General features: G+C 37.8%; 1 protein-coding gene and 1 long non-coding RNA gene across 2 annotated transcripts in view; one reads left to right on the top strand and one right to left on the bottom strand.

Moving 5' to 3' along the window:
• Ccdc192 (coiled-coil domain containing 192) overlaps positions 1-20,568 on the top strand; it is a 202,052-nt gene that overhangs the window by 142,943 nt on the left and 38,541 nt on the right. The window lies entirely within an intron of this gene.
• On the bottom strand, positions 10,046-19,919 carry LOC134471936 (uncharacterized). Its single transcript, XR_010041691.1, has 2 exons — positions 12,218-19,919; positions 10,046-12,117 (listed from the first exon to the last, which is right to left on the bottom strand). It is a non-coding gene; the product is annotated as an uncharacterized LOC134471936 (long non-coding RNA).

Here is a 20,568-nt window from a genome sequence, read left to right as displayed (position 1 = left end):
AGTACAACTCGGTAAAGCATCAGCATAGGATGTTTGAAGCCAAACTAGACCTTTGTGGTCACCTTGTCTGAGTCCCAGGCTTTACGGATGAGAAAATGGAGCCAGAAAACCTGTCTCCACGCTGCTGCGTAGGGGAACTCCAGAAAACAATGACAAGACTGTGATTTGTGTAGAATTAGGTTCACTTGCCAGTTCAGTCACCCACACTCTGATCCTCAATTTTCTCAGGTAATATGGGGATCAAAAAGCTGCTTTGCAGGGTGGCCTGGAAATTTCAAGGAATGTCCCTAAAATATCTGGTACACAGAAAATCAATAAATGGTGAGTCTGATTGCCCAAACTTCTGGGGCTAGGGACAGAACAAGGACAAGCTCTTCAGTCCAAGAGTTCTCAGTATACCTTCAGATCTCCAGCCAGTGGGTCTCTTCCAAAACAGGGATGAGGGGAGGGGTTTTATTCTATTCTATAAATACTTAGGCCTTTAATAATCTGGAAATATCAAGTGAGTCAGTATTGTATAAAATGCCAAATGGAATTTAGTCATTTTCCAGAACATCAACACAGACACAGGAAAGGATCATTCAACACAGGGATAGAAATCTAGTAACTTCAGAGAAATACAGCTTATAAATCAGCTGAAGGAATCTTTCTGAACTGAATCTCCAATACTTAACCATAAATATGTGTGGGGATGGGGTATCAATGTTCTAGGTATGTATGCCAAATTCAGTTTAATGATTATACCATGATTTGGTTTTTAAATTTAGCAAGATAGAACTAGACTTATGCAATACTTAAGACCAAAAAATCCAAATCTTCAAAGATAAAATGAATTATAGCACAGAGATAAAGAGATTATTTAAGCCTTTTTAGTTTGTAAAAGAGTAAGCAAAGCTGACATATTTACTTATGCTAATTAGTTATTCCATCGTAGGTGTGTATGACATGGAAATACAGGCTCTTCCACTTACAAGATACACTTAATGCATCAGAAGCAATCTGACTGCTCAGATATTTTAATTCTGTCTTAATTCTAGCTCATGAGTATGGACGTAGTCACTGACCATGGCATGTTAAATAAGGATGGGAAATCTAAATGTCTACAACCAGGCACCTGTCCTACTGAATTCTTTCTTGGGATAGTCTCTTTGAAAAGTAGTATGAATCTCAGTCAACCAAGAAATGTCTATAACTAGAATCTCCTAGTGACTATTTGGATTGTTTCCCAGAACCTGAAGTTATTAGTATGGAAATGGCAATCTGGATAGCTGAGAAATGTAATAGGCATATGAGATTTTAGAACCAGAAAGCTCTCTACAAGGTTACAATTAGCCCATGGATTAAAGTCAGCCTAAGTGTTTTAAGCATTCCTTACAGTATTGACCTCTGCTGTATGTTAGACATGTTACAATAGTTGCAACAATTTAACAATCATTAGATTTCATATTGCACATGAGATTGTTAACTTCTCGTGAATAGCTGAACAATCTGGAAACACTGTTTGTGGATTCTTGCCAGCAAACTTTGGATAGAACTGATCAATGGCTACTCCCGTAAATGCAGTACAGTATCTCCAGCTGCCCATATCCCATCAGGCCAGCTCTGCACACTGATCTGACCTGTAGAGCTCCTGATTAGATTCAAACCCACATTTTAGAGCAAAGAAAAACACAAACCCAGAGAAATCAAAAGATTGAAGCTAGCTCCAGAACCTACATTTCCCTCAACTATGACTTTTCCCATTTTAGAAAGATTTAATGAATATTATTAGCTACTTCCTGAGACAGATATGCACAAAAATGCAATCTACAGAAAGATTTATAAAAAATGAAATACTTAGGTAAAAAGTTATGCTATTTCAGATAAAACATTACTAATTGTTATTGGCTCCTTAGTTTGATTTTAGACTATACACCTATTAAGAGGAGGATTATTATCAGACAATCAGCTTTGTATGATTTGGGGCCTTGTTTGTATGTTTACTTTTGCTGTGCTGAGGTCAAACTCAGGGCCTCACAAATGCTGGACAAGCACTCTACTACTGAGCTACATTCCTTGCCAGATTTTGTATGACTTTTAAAAAAATCTTTAAATTGGGTTTATTTGGTTCTCCAAGATTATCATACATAGGAGTCATTTGGGGCTGAGTGAAACTTAAATTTCTAAAGCTGTTTTAAGGGGGTTCTGACTTAGCATGTCTACGTTTAAATTCAGGGATTTGCATATTCAGTGATGATGATTCATTACTTTTAGACAACAGAGAAAAAGGTTACTTTTATTTTTTCAATTCTGATCTTACGTTCCACACCTGAATCTTCGTATTCTCTTCCCGGTTATTCAAGAGAACACAAGTTTTCTGCTTGTGGTTCTTGATTCTTCTCCTTTTTGTTTCTGTATTCTCTGCTTGCTGTTTATTAAATAAAAACTGAGAGAAAATATAAGGAAATGTGGAATGCCTGGTACGGTTTTAATAACACATCCTTAAATGTGTCTGCCCAATCAGAACGTTTGCACCGCGTGCTAGCATGCAGTGCCCTCTACCAACGTTGTGTCTCTTTCTAAAGAAAGATTGCTTTGAGTTGAAAAGTATTTCCTTTATAAACAAAATCTACCAGAAATTCTTGCAACTTTAGTTTGAAATGTTGGTCCACTTGTTTTTCTCTCCTAAAGTTTGTGTTCTTAGATTTTGTTTCCTTTTGTGTACCTTCTAAATAGACTTTTGCTATAATAAACAAATAAAATAAATACTACTCTACAGTAGATCCCTCACATTTGACCATGTTTGAGTCCATTTTATTGACCTAGATCTCATATGCTCTACTGTATCAGTATCCACTCAATTTACTAAAATGTGTCTTAAAATAAAAGTCCAAATTCTGTTTTTTAAAATTTGAGAAATATCAAAAAGTGTCATTTCTTATATATGGGACAGAGGTTGCCAAAAAAGGATGCATTATTTGTATATAACACTACATCAGAAAAAATAAAAGAGGGAGAAAATTTCATCAAAACATTGAATTGGATTCTAAAGTGCTTTTAATAGAACAATGTTTGATTTCAAGCAGGCATCTTTAATTAGGCCACTCTTAATAAAAAGGTACAGACTCCAAGAACGTTTAATGTTATTTGAGGGAAAAAAGCCTTGAATATATACAAAATAACACAGTTTGGGATAAAGAATATATCTAATATTTTCATTTTTCAGTTTGTTTCTTAGAAATTAATCTTTAGGGAATTTTTTTTTTCTTCTTTCAAATTTTTGTCATAAAATGGGTACTCTGTTTTATGAAATAACTTCTGAAAAAAATAATTTGAAAATGAAAAAATTTAACATACTTTCAGTTTATAATGAATTTTACTTCAAAAGTAACTTTAAAGGGGCTGGGGATTTAGCTCAGCGGCATAAGCACCTGCCTTGCAAGCAGGTGGTTGTGAGTTCGATCCCCGGTATGAATAAAAAGTTAAAAAAAGACAAAAAAAAAAAAGTAACTTTAAGAATACTAGAATAGTAGAATTCAAGTTAACATGCTGCAGAAGTAATTAGTGGGCCGTGCTCTACCCGGTGAGTAAGATTGTTCTTGGTGTTAAATGAGAAGTCTGAATACTAGGTGATATAACAATTACGGCTTGAAAGAATTAAATTCAGTTCTCTGATTAGCATAGGCTCTTAGGGACTTGGTAGTTTGAAAATACATTCACATATATTTTGATGGTCTGAAACACACTTTAATATGATTCAGCTCTGAGCTAATAGAGGAGCACGGCTTTTATTAAATGATTCAAACTTCTCTATATAGGAGAAACTTTGTAAGTACAGCAGATTTTAAAAAAAGAGGGAAGGACCCTTAAAATATACCTCCATGAAGTAAGAAATCTTGTTTCCTAAGCACTGGGAGCAGGAGGAGGAGAGGGGTGGAAGGGAGAAGCAGGGAGTGTTGTGACTCCATGAAATGGGCGATGCAGAAGCGGTAGCCCCAGGGACCCCGTTTTGAGTGCCCCATGTGATGAGGCTGGAGAGGACACACAGACAAACAGAGGTCACTCTGACCAAAGGGCTCCAGGGCAAATCTATAGCAATATTGTATTTCCGATGAACCTGTGGTTTCCTCAATAAGCCCTGTGTCTCTGAGGTACAAGGCATGTCTAATGAGGACAGATGTCACCAACAGCAGGGCTCTCTGATCTAAATTTTGTTTTCTCTGTGCAGACGATCTCACTTCAAAGGCAGTGGTAAGACTAGGGAGTGGATTTCTTAGAGTCGATTTGCTGTTCAAGGAGAAAATTCCTCATTTATGAATGAGGAATTAGACATAGACCTTTTGAAATTCAGCTTTGCCTGATACAGAATGCTGCTAATATAAAACTCTGAAGTAAATGCAATCATATTTTTATTCCAGTTTTTTTTCCTGCCCTATAAGGTAAGGCATGGGGGAGGAATTATTGCTAAGGAAGCAATAGTAATATTTCAATCCAGAAGTGACAGAACAACCCCAAAACAGCAATTCTAAACAGACATTTGCCTGTAGAGAGGAAGATGTTGAAGACAGTGATGGGAAAGGCAGGCCTAACCCCGAGACTGACCGTGGACTGTGCCCTGCAGCAGCAGACAATGCCCAAAATGTTTGCTGGACGGAAAATGCTGGGAGGAAGCTAAGACACAAAGCCAGAGGGCCAACTCCTCAAATTCCCCGCGCCATCAATGTAAACAGCATCAAGAAAAAGCTGGATTTAAAGACCTACATCTGATCTCCTCTAGGCCATAAGAGTTCAGAGTCTCATGCAGATTTTATCCTCACTCATCAGAGACATTTTAATGCTTACTGGCAATACCTGCTTCTCAGGGGAAAGTACAGAATGGAAAGGATCAGAAAAACTGAGATCTGCATCCCAGCTTTATTAACCTAGTATTTTGTCTGTGCCTCGGATTCCTCATTGCCTGAAAAGTAGAATAGCATTGTAAAATTTTATTTAAAAAAGTACACGGCAGTTCTCGGCCCCACAAGCGTTCGTTCCTTTTCCCAGAAGTGTCTGTTCCCCTAAGCGAAGCCAGGCTTACAAAGAAATTTGTAAATTTCAACTCACCCTAAAGGCAGACACATATGTGAAGTGGAAATATTTATGCTGTTATAAGAGCACCAGTGCAGATTAAAAGGGAGAGGATTAGATTCCATCCCTTGATAGGGTGCGGCAAGTTCACATTTCAGAGGAACATGTGGAATGGGACATGTTGCTGTGGATATCTTTGGAAAATGCCATCTGCCACACATGGTTTGCTGCATAACCCAATTCTGAAGGTCAAAACTTAGTATAGCCTGTTGAGTGTTTTCTTTGTAATAAATTCTATTTCTCCTTGGGCATACAGATGCTTACAGAGGTCCCATGCAAAGAATTTTGTGTTCAAAAAGAAAAAAAAATACATTAAGTATTATTTTAAAACTACCACAAATGCATGCATAATTAAGATAAATTTATCAAAGAGTCACAGCCATGTCCTTATGGACAGAACTGGTTGGCTTTCTGGAACAGACGTAAGTTAATAAGTAAAGGGTATATAACAAACTTTTCTGTTGAATTAGTTTCTCTTAATTTTTTTATTTAAAAATTACTGAATAGAATTGATGTTTCTATATGCCTCAGATCTTACTAAATAGACAAAAAACAAAACATAGGAAAATACTGCCATTTTGAAATAAAATTTCTTTCCCTAAGAAACACGTAATTTGGTTAAAAAATGTTTAAGTCTGCGTAAGTTACTGTTTAGGAGGAAGTGTAACATGGCCTAAATTATAATCACTTTTATCCCATATAATAAAATTGAGCATCCTATTTAGAATAAATAGAGAAATTCCTCATCTCCATGGAATTTGTACAATAAAACTCATTCCCTGTTGTTTAATTGAGATATTTTGGAAAGATTAGCTGTTTTTTCAATTCTGACACTGCTAGGGTAAATATAGGTAATGTCATGAAAAATCATGCCTAAAGAATAATTACCGAAGATTCACTATTATTATGGGTAGATACGAGTTAAGGGAGGGATGATTAGGCAGTTATTAACAAACTCACCCATCATCTCTCACCCGTACTTTTATTAATGATTAAGAAGGATTTTGTTGATGAAAACGTATGAGACTGTGAGTTGCCTACTGAATTTGTCTGATTTGGGAAAGCAAACAAATATAAATAATCTGAACATGGAGAAAATTAGAGAGTCATTAGTTTAGATATGAAAAGCAACCATAATTAAAAATAAAAACAAAAATAATTAACTAATTCTTGAAGGGTTGGGGATAAAACAAGGTTGCCTCTGCACTGGCATCAGGGGAAACTCAAGAAGCTTCTTTCACGGCTCAATCATCTGCTCCACTGATGGTTGATTGCAACCCTTAGTACTCCAGAGCAAGAGCAGCCCTGTAGGCCTGTGCAGACCGACCATAGCCCAGATCAGCGGGGCACCCTGTTTTCTGGGCATCTGACTATGTTCGATTCTGTACCGTTTCTAATTGTCTCATTTATAAATGTTGTCAAACCAATTCCCGAGTTCAAAGAGCAGCCATTCTGTACCAGTTGGTCAACACCGAGAACAAATAATCGATAACTTTGACTTGTCAAGATGGAAGCATGTCAGATACAATGACAAACAGATGGGAATATCAAAACAGTGGCATCTCTAAACTTCTTTAAGAGTCACTTCTTTTTCTAAGTGTCCTTGGGGCATATTCCAGAGCCTGGGCTAAAATCTCAAGTAGCTGATAGTAACCAGGCACAATCCCCAGCCTTAATTAGGCAAAACCAAACAGAATTCAGTCTTCCTTGACTTCCTTGTCCATGTACGTCCTGCTCAGGGAGCTGGGGGCCAGGTGCTGTGCTGCAGAGGAATGTCTGGAGCACAAAGTGAGGTGGTCCAGGAGCTAACAGTGTGTTCCTCAACGTGATGATGTAGGACAGCAGTGAAAAACTGAAACATTCTGTTTGTTGTTTGGTTTTCCTTTATTCTCAGCCACCTCAGTGTTGGGTTACAGACATGTGACACAATGCCCAGCTTCATTGGATATCTTTTGAGATAGTATTTTTCAATACATAATCCTAGGGTTGGGGCTTTAGCTCAGTGGTCCTAGCTCTTGCCTGGTAAGCACAAGGTTGTAAGTTCAATCCCAGGTACCAAAAAAACATAATCCTGAGATCATCATAAAAATCACATAGAATGAAGGTTAAAAGTTTAGAATCCTGGGCTTATCCCAGACAATTTGAATTGAAATATCTGAGGTAGACCCCAGGAATTCACATAATTGACAAGTTTCAACTGATTCCTAATATAACTAATGTATAAAAACCAGTGTTTCAGGTCATTGGGTCTTTTCTGCACTTGATTGCGTTTTGTTAATGATTTTAGATTGTTATTGCAGTGCAATTAATCAAGTGGTTTTGCATAGAGTTGCTCATCAAAGTTCAAGTAATCAGAAATTTTGGATTTTGGCAACTCAAATTATTTTCTTCTTTGAAAATTCAGATCATCTGTCCACACAGGTTTGCTTTCATGCATGATGAGGAACAGCCAGGGTTATATGATCTCCTAGGGATAGGACCTAGGCAACTGAGTTGAAAATAATCCTCAGGGGACAGTCCTATCTTCACGCTTAGCTGACTGGACCTTGCAGAAATGTACATTTTTTTACCCCTGGTTAACAGTCTTCTGGGCACTGCATGAGGGAGGAACACAGGCCTCTGAAAAATCAGACGTTTCTGGAAACTTCTTCTGAATAATTACCTCCATTTAAAATATAATTTAAAGTGGGTGTGGTGGTGCGTGCCTGTAATCCCTGCACTTGGGAAGCTGAAGCAGAAGGATCACTGAGTTTGAGGCCAGTCTGGGTTACACTGTCAGTTCAAGGCCCGCCTGAACTACATAGCAAGACCCTGTCTCAGAAAACAAAAAACAAAACAAATAAAATATAATTTAAGTTAGAAAAGCAGTAATTTTAATATGACAGATGGCCACTCTCTGCCTCAGGGTGGGAAAGTTTATGATCCTTGGAAGCTCAGCAAAGAGCCGCCAGCAAGATGTACAGTATGATTCCAGAATGCCATCATTGGGTATGTTGTCATACCTCTGTTTTGCTTTTTTACTTTTTGAGACAGGGTCTCACTGTGTAGTTCAGGGTATTCTTATGCATATGTTGATTAATCTTATCTCTATCAAAAACAATATGTAAAAAATTTCTCGAATTACAATATCAACCAAATTTTTAAGGATAAAAGGATAAAAATTATCCTTTTCTAACAATATATTTGTTTTTATATATTAGAACTTTACATAGAGACATATTTTTACACATTTTTATAATCAAAATACCATGCCTTGTACACTACTATTTTAATAACATCTTTTCAATTTCCATGTCTGAGTATTCCAAATATGATGAATAAATTGTAATGTGTAAGACTAATGGTTGAGGAATGTAAATCTTTCCTTTAACAACAATAACCAAATAATCTAGAAAGAACACAACAGCCAGAAGCTATAAAACAGTATTTTTCCATTCTTGGATCTAGGTCCTGACATTTGCAATGTGCTTTAAAACAAAAACAAAAAAAGAAAAACTTCCTGCCCACACTCAGTTTCTAAAGTGCTTTATTTTCAAAAACGTTCCTTAGCTGATCATCACCCTGGTTTTCACATAACTCCTGTCTCTGTGCATCCACGAAACATACCTTCTTCACTGGCAGTGAGTGCCAGTGATGTGGCTGCTATTAAACATTTCTCCAGCCATGTATAAAATGTGAATGAAATAAGTGTCCTCAAGGATTGCTGTGTGCAGTGTTGTTCTGAGCTGGCAGCCATGTATTAGCATTACATTAGAGCATGTACATTTCATCCTAGCAAAAAATATTATAGGCAGAATAATACCCCTCCTCCAAGTTACTTTTTCTCCTAAAACCTGGCATCTATGTATATGTTATTTCACCATGCAAAAAAGCACTTTGCAGATGTGGGTAAAGCCAAAGATCCTAGACAGAAAGATTGTTCTAGATTATTCTGGTGGGTCCTAAAAACAGTGGACCTTGACAGATGGTGGTCAGAGGGAGAATGGGTAAGAACATAGGTCAGATACATGTAGAGTTACTGACTCTTATGCAGCGAGAGAAAGAGAGAGAGAGAGAGAGAGAGAGAGAGAGAGAGAGAGAGAGAGAGTCTAAGTTGATGAATGTGGTTACCCTTGGAAATGTGAGAGCTGAGACACAGGATCTCTGCAAAACTTCCAGAGCAGAGCCCTACCAGTGCCTTGATTGATTTTTAACCTAAAGAGCTTGATCCAAGCTGAACTGCTAACTTAGAGAGCTGTAAAATAATGAACTTGTTCTCGTTAAGCTGCTATTTGTAGTAATTTGTTACAGTTGCAATAGAAAGTAACACAGCAGCTATCTTGAAACAGCATGTATCCCATGGCCCAAATTACTAGGAAATGATCAGTTCAGGTCTCATCAAACTGCTCAGACCATAGGAGCTTATTTTGGCAGGCACATTCAATGCTTATTGAATATGTATGTGTGATTTGCTCTTCCCAGCCCCTGGGCAGTTATGTAGGGTCATATGTTTTTCTCTGGCCAAGGGACTGTGAGTTTCAATCCATGTGTCATGCCCCAAGCTGAGACAATGGAAAGCTATGTGCCACCCTCCAACTCTGTTTGAGACTAGATCTTGCTGAATTGTCTAGGGAGGACTTGGACTTGTGCTCTTCCCAAAGTGCTACTTTAGGAAACAGTTTTGCATTTTATTGAGAGGCATTTTATTTTTCTGTCCTTGGTACTGCTAATATAGATGACATGCAGTCAAGTTAAGTTCACAATGTATGTAATAAAAATTGCTTTTTCTCAAAATATTTTATATTTAAGGTATTTTTTTTTTCAAGATCTTTATGAACTTTAACAAAATAGTGTTTATGAGCATCAAAAGGTGCAACTGAGAAGGAAAAGTAAACTCAGCCTTTGCTCCTTTGCTGGGAGAAAGAACCGGAATGCAAAAAAGTAAACCCAAAATAGTCTATTTGAAGTAGAATAATGCTTTAATATTTTCCATTTAATTATCCACAGTGATAATAGCAGTTCAACAAGAGCCAGAGATTACTCAGTCCCACTCTTTTGTTTCGTGGAAGGGAAAATTGAAAGCTAAAGAAATTAAGTAATGTATTCCAAGCAGCCAACAGAGGAGAAAGATAATTCCTAAGGACAAATCCAAGTGCAGGTAGAAAACTTGTATCATGTTAAGGGTATGTCAGATTTAAATGATTAAAAAAGCCCACATCTTAAAAAAAAAAATTTTATTGTGGTTAAATATTCATACTATTGACTTTACCATTTTCAAGTGAGCCATCAAGTGCATTCATATCTTGTGTAACTGCTGTGCCCTCTCCAGGAAACTGCTGCTGTCCTTTCTGTCCCTGAGTCTGTCCATTCCAGATATCTCCTACAAGTGGAATCACACAATAGTTGTGCTTTTGTGTTTGGCTGTTTCGCTTTCTATAATGTCAAGGTTCCAACATGTTTTAGTATGCAAAGCTATTGCACTATAATTTCTGAAAGCCGAGTATTCTGTTTAAATCTCTATCTCTCTAAGGGCATTAGGATTGTTTTGGTTGTTGTCAGTAGCTCTGCTATAAGTCTTGGTGTACAAATATTTGTTAAAGTCCTTTGATTCTTTCAAGTTTATATCTGAAAATGAAATTACTGGGTCACATGATAATTCTATGTTTATTTTTTGAGGAAATATCACACTGTTTTCACAGAAACTGTACCAGTTTACATACACACTAACAATTTATAGTATTCTAAATTTTTACATCCTTGCCAATATTTGGTATCTTGAAAGATTTTTGTGAGATTTTTTGTAGTTTTCTTTTGCTTTTCTGTGTGTTTTCTTTCTTTTCTTCTTTTTTTTTTTCCTTTGGTTTGTTTTGGGGTTTTTTTGTTGTTGTTTATTTGTTTGTTTGTTTGCGCTTTGTTTCCTTTTCTGGCTATGAAATATTATCTCATTGTGGTTGACAAAAAATCAGTTGGGGTGGGACTGAACCTTGGGCCTTAACATATGCATGCTGAGCACAGTCACTGTATCCTTAATGCTCCTACTGCTTTTTAAAAATATGATGTCTCTTTTGAGCTTGAAAATATCTGACTTACCATTTATTAAAGGAATCAGAACAATGAAAAAAGCCCTGTAAATCTATAAGTTAGGAGTCATCTTAATCCTTTTAAAGAGGTACAAATAAGAGAATATTTAACGTTCTACAACTTTTTTGAGTTTTCTGTTTTAGAAAAAAGTGGCATTTCATCTTGGCTAAAATCTCAGATTTGAATTATAAATTTATTCTAAGTGATTTACCTTTAATAATTTTTTGCATATCATAATTTTTAGCCATTATAGTTCAGTGTCTATTTCAATCTTTTGTGCAGTATACTTTGTTCATATAGTATTATATTCTTTGCTGATTGCACTGTATAGTATAGTATTATAGTTTTATGTTCTGTTATACATTACAATATAGCATGTAAGAGTTATGTAAATAGAAACAAACTCATCAAGTTTGAATTTCCTTTGACCATTTCTTTCTTCTGAATATTGTAATGTACATAATATATGCGATTCCTCTTTTAGCCACCAATGCATTAATGATCCAGTTGCAGAACCCTAACTTAGTCATTGAACAAGCGTAGTGTACTAACGGAAGCTTCCAGTGATACTTATCAATGGTTGGATATATACTAGGAAAATCCATAGAAAAACAGGCTATGAGTGTTAAACTAGTCGTTTTTCAGAACTGACTAAATATACAGGAGTCCAAATAGTTGTTGGTCACATAATTTCTGCAAACATTCCCGTTGTTTCTATTCTGCAATAAACATGAGCATTTCTTTTCCCATGCAGAAGTCATAAGGAAGGTGGCATTCATCAGTGAGGGAGGACCACTGACTGTCCAGATCACAGCATTTCACATGACCCCACACACAGGACAGCAGCAGTGTCCTGCCAAAGTATAACCCATGGGGAATAGGTCTTGGAGGTTGTTTGGAAATGGCTGCTGTGAGAGAGAAACATATTTCCTTTCCTGAAGACTAATTTAGCTGGAAAAAAAGAAGATAGGCAGAATGTGAGTTTCCTGTAGCTTCCTGTATTGTGTAATTTCATTATTAGACATAAACAAACTTGCTCTGAATCACTTACATTAGTCAACTGAGATATTTACTTTTGTGTAAAATGTGACCTTCAAGCTAATTATAGCACAATAAAAACTCTTAAAATACTTCTCCAAATGTCCCATCACATTCAGTCCCATCATCAGATCCTACAATAGAGATTGGTGTCTTTAATTTTAAAGTTCCACAACATCCATATGTAACCAGCACTGCAAAATGGAACTGTGAAAGTTAAATTTTTTTCCTTTGGAGTCAAGTGGCTTCCAGATTTCCTCAGGTGTAGGGCATAATGTCTCCCTCATATCCCCTCTGCCCAGATCTTGACATCTGGCATTCCCTTCGGTAAGGGTGAAGGAAGTCTGATTTTAGGAAAGGATGTAGCTGTTAGTTTTCTGGTGCAATAGAGAAGAAAAAAGTAAAAAGAAAAGAAAAGAACAGGTTTATGGAGGACGTGGAAAGGAGCACACAACCATGACAGTTGGGCTATCTCCATCGACCTGATACAGAGAGGCAGAGGGGACCCCTGATCAGAAGTCAGGCATGGAGAGGACATTAATGATGCGTGAGGAAATTATTGGAATTTTCTTTGTGCCCAAAAAGGAAAGGGAGTTGCAGTTAGGGATGAAGGAGAAAGAAGTGGTAAGCGTTTCTACTTTGGCCTTCCGTCATGTTAGAACACCGCCATAATTGTACAGTAATTTATACTAGGGCAGGAACCTTTCAGTAACTCACCTGAAAATGTGTATGGTTCCAGTGTAGGCCCTCCCACACTGTTCTTTATTATAAAAGACCCCAACAGACCTGAACTTAGTGAGCTGGTGATCAAGAGTTATATGCTATTCTGTCTCCTTGGAGTCATCTTTAAATAAATCCTTCTTACCCAATATGTGGCCTACCTTAATCTGATGAAGGTTGAACAAAGGAGCTTGAGCCTAAGTGGCTCACTCCTGTAACCACCCAGGATGCTCTCAGGATTTTGGAGAAATTATCTTTTGCCTATATAAACTTAGAAGTTGACCTGTCGTGCATCCCTTCTGATCATTTAAAGTTAAAACAATATATACGGTATTCACCCAGGAACACCAGCTGGTTCGTTCTACAACTCATATGCATTTACTGGTAGAAATAGATTTACATGAAAAATATTTTTTCCTTTAAGTCCACACCAGGGAGAACAACACACAGTGAGATTGAGAAAACAAAATTTAATGCTGAAATTCTCTGTCTTTTGCTTTATTTTAAGTCCTTTTTGGAGCTCGTTAGCCACTTAATTCTTTTAAATCTTGTCTTAGTTGCTTTTCTCTCACTGTTGGGATAAAACACCCAACATCCAAAACGAAGGAAAGAAAGGTTTATGTAGCTTACAGTTTTTGGAGGTCTCAGTCTCTGATCAGCTGGCTCCAAGACAGGGTGGCACGGCATAGGATGGGCACTTCAAGGCACTTTTTCAGTTAACACGATGTGTCAACCATAACAAGTCCTATACTCAATTATTGAAAACCCAAATATGGAGTTCAGTCATCCAAGTATTGTAATCCTCTTTCTAGTTTTCCTCACAATCCAAAAAGTTGTATTTGTAGTCCCATTAAGATGTTATTGGAATCCCAGCAAGTTAATTCCAATCTACCACCACCAGAGCAACCCATAGTGAGAGTAAAGACACCAAGACATGTTCCAAGTTAAGGGCAGCCAAGGGGTCCTGAGTCCAATCCTTGTGAGGGCATGAGGACAAAGGCCTCGATCCTAGGTCTGTCCCAGAATTTATTATCTTGTGAAGAAGGTGGGGGTGACTCAGGGATGAGTGATAGTGAAGATGAGGGGAATTCTGTAACTTGAGCTGGCTGGCCAGGTGCAAGATTGGCATCTCTGTAAATTGCAGAGATAAAGATATGCAGAAGGATCAATTTACATAATCCAATTAAGGTAATAATGGAATTATTTTGGGGGGCTGTCACTTCCATTTTTGATATACAAACTCTTGTGCCCTGGAGAGTCATAGCGTTTTTATCTTGAGGCTCTTACCCAGCTGACATTCCTGGAGCTATTTGCTCTAACGTCTCCCTGCTCATGCCCTGTATATACAGAGAACAATTGTGAGGAAACAGGACTGTCTGTTGGCTTTAGAAATTACACACCATCACCTCCATTAGCCTTATTTGCAATGCTTAGAGCCAATTGAAGAGGGAAGGAAATACCCTAGCCAGCTTTTTACATATCAGTATTAGGAAATGAGTCTTCAGATAATCAAAGTCACAGTAACTGTTTTATGTTCAAAACGAGTCACTGCAGTTGTACCCTACACTCAGTTTTCTTCTCCTCTTCTCAAAAACAAAATCTGTTGACAGGTGACATCAAATGAAGAAATGCTACTTTCTAACAGAACTGGCCTTGGGCCACTTTTCTAATAGCCTCTATCAAAGGCATACCTTGTGGATTCTCGTCAGTATTGTGCAATGGGTCAAACAGCTGTTTTTCTCTTATCTCCACTGAGAACAGGTTTCTGGATTTAGGGTAAAAATTGGACTTTACATTTTGTTTAAATGTGATGTTTAGAGATGATATCAAAGAGATTTGGGTGTTTGTTTGTTTGCTTGCTTGTTTTCTGATACAGAGTCTCACAGTGTAGTTCAGGCTGGCCTTGAACTCACTGTGAATCCCAGCCTGGCCTCAAACTCGCAAAGTGATCCTTCTGCCTCAGTCTCCTGAGTGCTAGGATTACATGATGGCATGCACCATCATGCCCAGCTATACCAGAGAGATTTGGAATCAGAAGTCTCCTAGGAAACCAACATTTTGCATTTACAGGTGTCACAGAACACTGGGAGCTCTTCCCTCTGGGAGATTTCTCAGCAAGGGATCAGATCTCTTGTGATAAGAAAGAGCCCATTGAAGCTATCATATTCTATACATCCAGGATTCCTGAGACATTCTGTGCTCTATTAAGGAGCTTTTTGAAGGAACTAGACTATTTCTGCTCTGGATTTTCCTCGTCTCAGTTCCCAAAGAACTGCCATGATGTTTCTGATGAGACTTCTAAAGTGTGGACTGTGTGGTTGTGTGGGTCACATATAACTGTGGGAGAACCCGCTTCAGATTGGCCCATTGGCCAGCATATTAATTAGGACATTGGTCTCTTACTATAATCCTGCAGCTGTGTTCCACGGGCAGCCCTCATCAACAGCTGACCCTATTACTGGGTCCTGAAGTATCAGGAACTCTTTCAAGAGATTCTTTCTAGCTTCTTCTTGTCCTCAATAGAGGATTAGACAAAACAAGCACAAAAGTTGGCAAGGTGCTACAGTCCTTAAAGGTAGGAAAAGAAACATACAAAGGCCAATTTAAAGTAAAAAATGAAATATACTCTACAAAGTGAGAGTGGAGCACTGTGAAAGAAAAAGCACACTGGGCAAGAGCTCAGTGGCGGCCATTTTGTATTCTCCACTCCTCAGGCTGATCGTAGATTCAGCAATCCCATCCTACCAAAAACCTGCTTGAGCTTAAACTCAAGAAGAATCACATACAGCATTCTGTGATTGGCCTCGGGTGCAGGTTTAGGGTGCACGTCCTGGATCTTCAACGATTGGCAGGTCGCACACACTTGCTCAGCCACTTTTCTGCACTCTAATCTCCTGCCCTATTTCCTCTGGAGAGCATAAACCCCCACAATTCTTTATGAAAGCTGAAGGTGTCGAGGCTTATGTCATTATACAGCTACTTCCTCTGAAAAAAAGAGACACTGTAAGCTCTATCTTCTGGTTAGGTGCTTACCAACTACCTTGGGATGTCTGTACTTCCCTAGTTGACTTGAAAAAAAAAAAAACCCATCAGAAGTCAGTAAGAAAAGAGTTACATTTGAAGGACCACTGAGGTGACTGTTCAATGAGAGAAAGGTAGGTGAATTTGTCAGGAAAAATTGATGAATTCCCAATTTTACTATTAGGTGGGAAATGTAGAGTCCAAATATGAGATGGAACAGGTCACATTTCTCACACTTCCTTTGGGAAACGTAAGAAGGCTATTAATTTGCAAGTGCCTGAGAGTCATAGCCCTAACAAGATTTCCCTGCCCACATTTTTTATGGATCTAATTAAAAACAGAAATTCTAATATAGTGCCTATTTAAGCTTTGGTGGGTTAGGGTTATTAGTGACTCTACTTATCTGTACTCAGAGCAGAACTGTAGTCTTACATTTTGAAGAGAGACCTTAGGTTTTAAAGAGGTTTGGAGGAGTAGATTCTTAGTTTTATGATTTTCAGGGTCACTCATGATTTCTGCCAGGGCCATGGTAGGTTGCCTTGTGTACCTTCAGTCTTCATCAGAGTGGGAGATGAGGGTTTTGGCATACACATCCCCCAGAGAGATAGATGGGGCTCATTAGGAGACTGTTGTGAGCACCATAAGAAAGCTTCCTGAGTTCCCCAACTTCTGTTAAACTTTATGACCTCATTCCCTGCTTCTATCCAACAATCAATGCTAGAAAAACAAGTTAAAGAACTTGAGTCCTCCAACAGAGGAAAGCCCATCCTGAGGGAGAAGGAACAGGGGAAGTGGAGGTATTCCTATGGAAGCAGGAGAGGGAAGAAAACAAAGCAGAAGGGAAAAGTACCCTTTACTAGAAGAGAGCAAAGGACTGGGAGAGAGTATAGTGGACAAGAACTTAATGGTGGTCATCTTTTGTATCTCCTACTACTCAGCCAGTGTCAGATCTAGGCTGTCCTATCAAAAGCCTGCTGAGTTCTCACAAGCTCTCTGATTGGTCCCAGGTGCGAGGCTGGGGACATCTGTGAATGACAGGTCACATCTACTTGCCTGGCCAATTTTTCATGTCCAGATCTTCTGCCTCTGTGCAATCATCAAAAGTTAAACTGTTCAAAGTTTGCCATACCACATCAGTCATCAGCTGATGTTACCCCCAGCAGAGTACTTGTTTTGTTTTAAATGTTATTTTCTAGAGACAGTAATTCTAGGAGATCGGTCATTTTGGTTATGCAAACAATATGAGTCTGAATTCCAGCTCAACGCATTTTAATCATGACATGGATTAAGTCTGCAAAGGTAAATGTTGTGATACCTGTTTTCCAGAACTAGAAACCGAAGTCCGGAGAATTCAAATACAGATGCTATAACTGTCATTGCAAAACAGAATTTTGAAAGTTAGGCTTTTTTCTTTTAAAGATAAGCAACTTCTCCAAAGTTTCTCCCAAGGAGCACATATTCAAAACGCGCTCTGCTCCTCAGTCCAAAAGAAATGAGAGAACATACAGATGCCCAAGAGGTAGGCCTGGAGTTGAGTTTCCTTCCCACACGCAAAGAGGCAGTGAGCTGATGGTGGCTGAAAGTGATGAAGCAGGAATGGGGAGCTACATCCTCTCTCTGTGCTCCCTCTCCCCCTGAGCTATTGGGCTCCTCCATCTCTTTGGAGCCAGTTTTGGAAAAAATCCTTTTTCCTTTTTACTTAAATAGTCTAATTTGATTTGGTCAGGGGCCAGCAAAAGAGTCTGAGCCTTTGAACCTAAGTGGCCGGTAACAATGTCACTTTATCATATACTTCAAAAGTTGTGTTTTTACTTCCCTGGGGTTGGAATGTTCCACTTGTTCAGATTAACATCTGTGATAAACCCACACTTACCTCTTTACTGGTGGCCATCTTAATAATTAAGTAGTTCTGTATCTTGAGGCATTCCTGACCATAAAAGAGAAGGAAAATGATCTGAATAACCTCAAACAAGATTTTCAGGTTCAGTTTTATCTATACTGTTGCTTTCTAATAGAAATTAAAAGTACATTCAATTTTCAAGGACAGTTATCATTAGTGGCTAATGTGGAGATTATTTGAGGAATTTTAAAATGCATGGAAAGACTTGAACTTTCACGAGTAAGGAGACCCAGACAAAATTTTCTCCTAGTCATCTCAGGAAATCTTGAGTAGTAAACATGAATAGGCCTTTTAGATTGTGATCTGCTCTCCACTTCCTGAAAAAAAAAGAACAAAACATAAATTGCCTGAAGACCAGACAGTCCCTCCAACCAGTAGTTCATGCATAACAAGATGTGTGCATGGGACAAAATGGGATTAGTCACTTGGCAAGACCCCAGCTTCTTCACTTGACCGATCCCAGGTTAGGTCAAAACCAATCAAGAGTGGGTTGAGGAGACATACTACTTATGCTCGACTGTTTGAGTGTTTTGGCCTGTTCTACACATCGTATTTGTATGACTGTGGACAAAAATGAGCTAGGAAACATTATTTAAAAGGACTGGGGGAGGGAGAATTATTACAGCCTGATAAATGTTCCCACAACCAAAATAAATGTTCCTTGGAAATTATAGCACAGGAACAAGTAGAAGAGAAGATTAATCTGGATAATGAATGTTGTGGAGGAAGCAAATTTCATATTTTTTAGATCTGGAAACCAGATTGGTTCAGCGTGTTTGTTATTGGAGAGACTCACATCCTTGCTTAATAAATCTTGTTTGTGAGAACCATAGATGGAAATCTCTTCTATATTGTCTGCCCAAAAAATCTTATCTGAAATTTAGTGGCCAGGGTGTCTCAGAATACAGAATTTTTCAAATTGAAAAGGCAACATTGGCAGGGTCTAGAACAATACTCCATCACCAAAATATTAATATTTATACCAAAGGGATGTATAAATACGGTGAATAGACTCTCACTAGTGCAGATAGGGTTTTGCTGCCAAATGAGTTCAGGTCATATCGGGTCAGATTTTACCACCAGATGAGCGAAGAAAATCTTCCATTTTCCAGAACATTTAGAATTTTAGAAATAGAACTATGGATTTATGAACTTGTACAAATGGAAACTTCTACTCGATCATTCTACAAAACAGAAGCATCGGCTGATTTACAGAAAAATGGAGACCTTTGAATTTGCAGAAGGTGCCTAGAATTGTTTGCAGATAATAATAATGTTTAACATTTCTTGAAAAATTAGTATGAGCCAAACACTAATGGAAGATTTTTGACATAAACTGATTATCTTAAGCATTGAGATGCTAATGTGAAGATTTTTGACATGAAGTAACCATCTTAAGCGTTGACTCACAGCATGGAGAAACTTTACTGATATATTTAGAGCTGTACTGGCAAAAGAAATGGACACAGAAAGTTTAAAAGTTCTGTAAAGCTCACACAGCAAGTAATTAGAAAGGGCTATGTTTGAACTCAATTTTGTCCTTCCTATAAATGGTAAATGGTAATGTTATAATTTTATACTGACACAAGAAAAATGGCACTAATATATCAATCTGTTCATGTTCTTGATAATAAGAAATTAAAAGGTGTGTTTTAAAGTTACTATAATACTTTCCAAAGCTCTTATTTTCATCCTGTTGTGTTTGAGAACTCCTGTAACCTTTTTGTTTTGAAATTAAGCCAATTAACAGGAAAGCTTGAGTAACAGAAAAAGAATTGAATATTTATATTTTTTCTCTGATTCTAGGGGCTAGTTTTAGTCGTTATTTTATCCTCCATGTCTAACTTAGAGATTTGTGACAATACATGCATTTAAATGAATAAAAACCAAATTTCCAAAACCTCCCAAAATACAGGAGTCTCATTCAGAAACTTGGACTCATATTGGTTCATTCATTTACACTTTTTTCTTGGTTGATGACCAATCCATTAGAATTTTTCATTAATCAAACTGTGATGTTGGTCATCTTAAGCACTGAGACACTAATGTAAGAGTTTTGACATGAACAAATCATCTTAAGCATTGACTCACAGCATTGAGAAACTTTACTAATATTTTCATAGCTATATTGACAAAAGAAATTTTATATGAATCTGTGGCTTTGAGGAGAGAGGGGATGAGAAGAACACAGTTTTGCATCTGACTGAATACATTATTTGGGTTGATCGCTCCTAATTCGGAACCATGCTTCCCCCTAAGCATACTCACAATGCATATAACCGTGTGTCATACATCCAGGCTGGACCAGGCTTTACTCCAAGAGCACTTGCAAAACGATGTTGCCGGGTAAGAGGCTTCCTCCTGGTTCCCATACCTATCACTAAATACATCTAAAGGCTTGTTTGACTCAGAGCTATGTAAAAATAAAGACTGAGAATATCTGAAAACATACTACAGGACAAATAAGACACAGTTTTCTAAAGTTAACTTGAGAAAATGATGTAGTTCCAACATTAACTTCCAATATTTATTAACTAAGGGCTTGAATACTAGAGAAAAAAACCCTCTCTAACGCCATCCATCTAACGCCATGTCGTGGTTTTACAGGAGTCACTGTCCTGTCCTGTAGCCTGCAGTGTCCCAAATTTACATTGTGTATGATGGAGCCACTCTGTTTTAGCAAGCCTTTTTTACTCAAAGCAGAATCTCAGCTCTCCCCATCT

This window comes from Cavia porcellus, unplaced genomic scaffold, assembly GCF_034190915.1.
Source record: "Cavia porcellus strain 051 isolate PalLab524CR breed Dunkin Hartley unplaced genomic scaffold, mCavPor4.1 scaffold_21, whole genome shotgun sequence".
NCBI classification, from domain to species: Eukaryota; Metazoa; Chordata; class Mammalia; order Rodentia; family Caviidae; genus Cavia; species Cavia porcellus.
The sequence above is the reverse complement of the archived record's forward strand: the minus strand, read 5'-3'. Positions and strand labels throughout refer to the sequence as shown.